Source organism: Acinonyx jubatus, chromosome A2 (assembly GCF_027475565.1).
Source record: "Acinonyx jubatus isolate Ajub_Pintada_27869175 chromosome A2, VMU_Ajub_asm_v1.0, whole genome shotgun sequence".
Classification (NCBI taxonomy): Eukaryota; Metazoa; Chordata; class Mammalia; order Carnivora; family Felidae; genus Acinonyx; species Acinonyx jubatus.
Window position 1 is genome coordinate 94,698,769 of NC_069383.1, and position 6,609 is coordinate 94,705,377.

The 6,609-nt window shown below is 38.9% G+C and overlaps 1 long non-coding RNA gene across 1 annotated transcript; it reads right to left on the reverse strand.

Annotated features, from left to right (window-relative positions):
• Positions 1-217: 217 nt before the first annotated feature.
• Positions 218-6,221, reverse strand: LOC128314823 (uncharacterized). The gene is made up of 2 exons (XR_008296919.1): positions 5,697-6,221; positions 218-380 (listed from the first exon to the last, which is right to left on the reverse strand). It is a non-coding gene; the product is annotated as an uncharacterized LOC128314823 (long non-coding RNA).
• Between the last annotated feature and the right edge of the window lie 388 nt (positions 6,222-6,609).

The window sequence follows — 6,609 nt, forward strand, 5'->3', positions numbered from 1 at the left end:
AAGCCACTGTTGTGAAACACGCCCACTATCCTACCCCAGCTGGATCACAGGAGAACTCAGGATTCAATCACATGCTGCATTCAGACCAACCTCTTTACACAACAGACAAGCTAGGCTCTGGCTTTCAGTTCAGTCTTCAGTCCACACTTCCATCCTAAGACCTCATTCTGTCATTGTTTTAGGTTGGGGAGTGGTGAGACACATGGGAAAGCATTCATTTCCTATCAGTGAATTTTATTTGCATACATTGAAATCATTCAGCAAATATCTAATAATATAGAAACCCGTAACAGAAGGAGTTCTTGTTTCAATCCATTTGTTTCCTGAAGGTCCTTTGGTCCCTATGCAAATTCATATTCACCACTCCCCAGCAACCAGCACTGCATAAAAAGAGTATTGAGAAAGATATCATTTGTCAAGCCACAACATGATCTATGTATTAAAGAAATGCATAACAACTTGCCTGTCATTTTCTTAATTTAGAAAGGCCACTCATGATGCTTCCAACTTAGACCCAGCCTTAACTGGCATATATATGTTAGTTTCATCAACCAATCAATCAATCATAAAAATTTAAAATCTGCTTAACCAAGTCACTTTTCTCACCCAAAATATGCACGATATAACAAGAAATATTCTAGTTAATAATGTCAGAATTTCCTTCAATTCCCACAGCCATTCATGCCTAGGCCACCAGAAAGCAAACTCTATGTGTTGTTAGGTTACACCTTTCTTTTTACAACATGGATATCATTTCCTAATCCTTAGAGGGTTGTTTCAGGAGGATAAAAAAACTAAAATAATTAATTTGACTTGGGACATTTTCATTTTGAAGTGTTTGTAAGAGACATCCATGAGGAATAGCTCTAAGGCATTTGGAAATGTTGGTCTTGAACTCACAAAATGAAGAAACTTAGAGATATACTTGAAGAATTTCAAATCATTTTCACATATTTAAGTTGAAATGTTCATTGGAAAAAGTTAATCTGTGGCCAGATTGTGAGGGTCTTAGATAGTAGTAATGGCAAGAAACTTGTTATTTTATAAGCAAGGAATATGAGACATCTCCTCTCCCTGCAAAATCTCTGTGACTGTATCTATATTTTCGAGACAGCTAGTGGTATTAAAAGGATGCGAAGAAGGGGCTATAGGAGTCTGAAAAGATGATGAAGTCTAGAATCAGAACCATGGAAATGGAAATTGATGTTTACAAGTAAGAACAAAAAGAGGAATGTAATGCTATTTATAAGAAAATGGAAACAATCTTCTGGTTTTTAAAAGGGAAGGTTTTGCTGGTTTATTTAGTTCATTCAAGATAGAGAGATGGAGAAAGAAACGTAGGCAACATATCAGGATGTCAAACTGTATTTGAAAAACTAAGCATTTTTTATGAGCATGGAGATGTCTAATATTTACTTTTAAGTTGTTTGTGTTGCTGGAATATTAATGTGGTAGATTTAGGTCTGTGGTTGTTTATTTTGTTTGCTTCTCTGTGAAAATAAAGGAAATAGGCTGAGTTTGACAAAGGAAGCACATACAAGGTATAGCAATGATATCCCTAAATCAAATGAATCCACCAAATCCAAGCTTTGGCTGTATGTGGTTTAGGCTTTGAGTCAGTTTCTTCCTAGTATCTCAAAAGACAAGGCTTCCTTGGAATACCTAGGCTACTTGAGTTTTGGGGCAGCAGAACTATGTATGCTCTTGGCTTGAGCAAGAAGAGGGAGAAATATATACTATCCCACAGCCTAATGGAACTCTCCAGCTAAGCTTGCCAAACTGAGTACATAAACACCAGCTAGAGAGAATGTAAACCTGACACTAGACCTTAACCCTCTGACAAAACATAAATTTAAACGTCCAAACACTGGCTGCTGTCAATCCCATGACAAACCATTGTTTCCTTATAAAAAGAGAAAGAGTGTTTCCAATCTTCAGGCTGTAGGTATAACACTGCTAAGGTACCAAGTGACCTCTAGTCAGACGCAGCATTCAGGAAGAGAGATACACAGGTGAATAACACATAGTCCCTACCCCTGTGAAGTACATGGTCTAGTGAGAGGAGAGGCTATTTCACCATAGAATTAAAGAGCAGGACAATGGTGAAGAGATGAGTTGAATGATGCAGAACACACTGGAGGACTAACTGACCCTTTGTGGGGTCGCTGTTTATTTTTTACCCTCCCAAGACGTCCCCTTCCATGTAGGGCATTCAAGAGATGAAGTTTCGACTCCTAAAGGGTCAGACATCAGACCTCTTTGGGAGATATTTTTACAGAAGATTCACGTATGTTAAGGCCAGCATTGCCCCAGAGGGAAAATGAGTTGCAGCATTCTGCTAGCTGCATTAGATATGTTATTTCATGTAATTCTCCCAACAACTGTAAGACACTGGTATTATTATTGTCATCTAATAAATGAGGAAACAGGAGCACAGAGGTCTACACTAGTCAGAATTCAAACCATTATCTATCTGCCTGATTGCAAAAGTTCTCCACTTTCCCACTGTATCAAACTCAATCCCCCAGAGTGAGATTACTAAACATGTCTTCATTGTATAAGACACTACATGCTTTGCAACACTCACCCTAAATATATATATACATATATACATATATTTACATATACATATCATCATATATACTTATATATATATATCATTATTATACATAGATGCACATACACACATATAAAGCATTGTTAGTCATTAGGCAAATTCTAACTGAAACCACAGTGTGATATCACTACACACACAGAATAGCAAAGAAAAACAAACAAAAAACAAAATATAAAAACCTGACAAAAATCCAAAAATCCAAGTGGTGATGAAGATTTGGAACAACCCTAATGCTCATACTTTGCTGGTGGGAATAAAATAATGGTTCAGCTACACTGAAAAAGTCTAACAGTCTATTATAATGTTAAATATACAGTGATAAAATCTACCAGCCCCACTTCTAGGTATTTAATATAAGGTAAATGAAAACATTTGTCTACACACGAACACGTATGTGAAGGCACATGGCAGCTTTCTTCATACTAACCCCAAACCGGAAATGACTAAAAAGTCCATCTACTAGTGAGGAAACAAAAAGATCGCGATACATTCATGTGATGGAATTGTACTCAAACATAATAAGAAATGAACTGCTGATACTTGGGAAAACATGGAGGAATCTCAAAAACATCATGCTAAATGAAAGAAGCTAGACACAAAGGGGGCAGAAATCAGATCAGTGGTTGCAAGGCAGTGGGGTGAGAGAACTGACAACAAAGGAGCCTAAGAAAACTTTCTGGAGTGATAAAAATGTTATAGAGATTGATTTTAGTGGTGGCCACACGATTGTTCATGTTTGTAAACATTTGTACCGTTCACTAAAAAGGAGGGATTTTGCTTTATGTCAGGTATATCTTATTTAAAAATGCCTAAAAAGATGGATTTCTCTCTATGTAATCTCAGTAATCCTTATTTTAACAGAGTTAACTCCTTTCCCCCTCCAACATAACATGCATGAAGGTCTTTCTAGAAAAACATATTTAAATACAAAATCAAATGTGTATGTTTTAATCTCTTTAAATTCCTGTTTTGCCCTTTTTACAAATCCCACCCACAAGGTACCATCTTTTATGGAATATTTTGTAATGAGTAGGGATACCAGAAAACAATAAGATAGTAATTTGTTCCATTCACCATCACCCTGTTACAGATGCGGACAAAGCATGTGAGTGTGAAAGGATCTGAGCCTGTTACTAAGATTAATGGAAATCCAGATGGGGGACTCCTGAGGAACTAACAGCTTCATCTGAAATCCAGTGGAAAACAATTGTCTTAAGAGTCATGTGAAATGCTATAAAAGTTAAAACTTATAACTAAGTCCTACTGCCCTCCAGCACCACTTGACAGCCCTGTGGGGTCTGAGAGCAGAGGCCTGAGAACAGAGATTTATGCCACAAATTAAGCTCCTCAAACCCCAGTGGAATATTCTGTTAGCCCTTTGGCCATATGTAAGTGCACTGCTAACCATCACTACAAGAGAACATTCTAAAAATGAGGTGGAATGGGGTACAGGACAGGGAGTATTTAATTGAAAAAAAAAACTTTGTAAAAATAAAAATAAAAATTTAAAAGCTATTTTGCAATTCCTTAAAACTTGCCTCATGTTCCAAAGTCTAAACATGCTTGGGGCCATGATTTAAATTATTTTTCTCAGCCAGTGGGGTGTACTTTTTAAATTACTGAAGATAGTCATGTTTTTAATCTGTGAAAAATGCAGGACTTTTTCTGAGAGTTTCTACTTGCTTTACCTATTACTCATTTCTAAGTCAGCTAAGACTTTTGAGGGTAATGGGTGTGTGCAAATAAATAAATAGATAGATAGATAGATAGATAAATAAATAAATAAATAAATAAATAAGACACTGAGGAAACTTAAAATGAAGAATGGGACGGAGCCAAAAATTTTGTCCCAAATGTGTTTTCACAGGACCACATATGGTATTAACAAATATTGATCAGTTCATGCATTTTTGATTCTCTGTAAGGTTTTCCTCTGTGTTCACAAGTTGTTCAACAAGGTCAAGTAAGCTAGCAAAAAGAAATACTTATTTAGAGCCTATTTGAAGAAGAATCATAAACAGTGAATAAGCAGGTGGATGCAGGCATATTACCATCTTTTAGGCATTTGGAAGTATGTGTCAGTATGAACAGGCTTTCTCTCTGCTCCTTAAGGGCAGGACTTCAAAATACAGACTTTGCTGGAATGTTTATCTAATCTCTCATCACCTGACTAAAGCTAAATGCCAACCTCAACAAATAATTGTTTCATTAAAAGATGTAGTTATAGAAATTCTAGCAGATGAATCATTCAGATGTATGTACACACATTTATGTCCCCCTTGGCTACACATATGCAAAACAACAATAACAACAACAAAAGCTAAACAAAACACAGAGAAAACAGAATGGATATGAAAAGAAATACCCACTATAATTGGTTCCTAACTCTCCACCATTAGTAAATACTATAGGCTAAATTCCTATAAATGGCTGTAATAAGAGTCAGATGTCTCATGAACACATATTGTAGAAAAACTAGTACAGTTTGACCCTTGAACAACAACATGGGTTTGATCCATGAGTGTCCACTTACATATGGAAATATTTTTGAAAAATACAGTACAGTACTGTAAATGCATTTTCTCTTATGACTTTCTTCTTTTATTTATACTTAGAGAGAGAGAGAGAGAGAGAGACCATGATGGGGGGGGGGGGAGCAGAGAGAGAGAGAGAGAGAGAGAGAGAGAGAGAGGATCCTAAGTGGGCTCCATGCTGACAGCAGCAAGCCCCATGCCAGGCCTCAACATAGAAACTGAGATCATGACCTGAGCCAAAGTTTGATGGTCAACTGACTGAGCCACTCGGATGCCCCCCTTACGGTTTTCTTAATAACACTTTTTTCTAGCTTACTTTTTTGTAAGCATATGGTATATAACACATATAACATAGAGAATACATGTTAATTCAGAAAGGATTCTGGTCAACAGTAGACTATTAGTGATTATCAGGGATTTTCCACTACTGGCAGGGGAGGGGTGGGGGTTGGCGAACCATTACTTCCTTTTAGGGTGGAAGCAAAAAGTTTTGGAGAAGACTGGAAGAGGTACTTTTCTTGGTGCAATTTGTTTCTCAGACTCACCTTGTTTACTTTTGCTTATCTGGTTCCTCAAAGTGTACCGTTTTCAATCATTTTTTCTTTTCCAACTTGATATCCGCAACTCATTGTATAGATTGGTGGGTTATGACCAAGAAGTACCAAGGGCTTTTCAATATAGTTAGTGTTTTCTAAAAGCATTTTTGAAGAGGACGAATGTATGTACAAAGGCAGGGGAGGCAGGGCTGAAGTATCCTCATGGTCAGGATGGTCCTTTTGTCACTGCTCCACAGTCTACACCACCCCTCAACTGTCGGCGTGTATCTGTCCCAAGATGTGACTTTGGTGCTACCTAGGAGCTTCCAGAAGAGACCAGAAATATAGAAAATGGTTCCTTCACAGCCCCATGGTTTGGAGCAGGATGTGGATCAGCACTGGTTTCCAGGTTCCAAAAGGTATTGGTTTCCAGGTTCCAAAAGGTTTGCTTTCAGCACCAGTGATGACGGCTTCAAGATACCTGTACAGTCCCCTCTACCAGGGACTCAGAGGCACCATGCCGCGCTGGAGACCTCCTCCACGCAAACCACCCCCCCCAATATTTTCCATTGAGGCTTCAGTTAAATTTGTGGCCTAAATCTCTGTCCTCATGTCTCTGCTCTCAGACCCCTCTCAGTACTTCGAGGCTTCATCCAGCAGTAGTCCGCCAAGGTGTGGCTGCTGCCTCGGTCCCCAACCAATGAGGCCTGCTCCCAAGGCCAGTGGACTTGGCCTGGCGCTACAGCCTGGACGCAAGGCCTCTGCTCACAGTCCGGGTGAAAAGCAGGGCGGGTCCAGCGGACTTGGAGCAAATCTGGAATCAGTCGGCGCCAAGTCACCGAGAAAGACACGATCCGGGGAGAGGGGCCAGTCCCGGCAGCGCCCCACCTCCACATCCCGACAAGCTCTGCGAGCCCAGCGG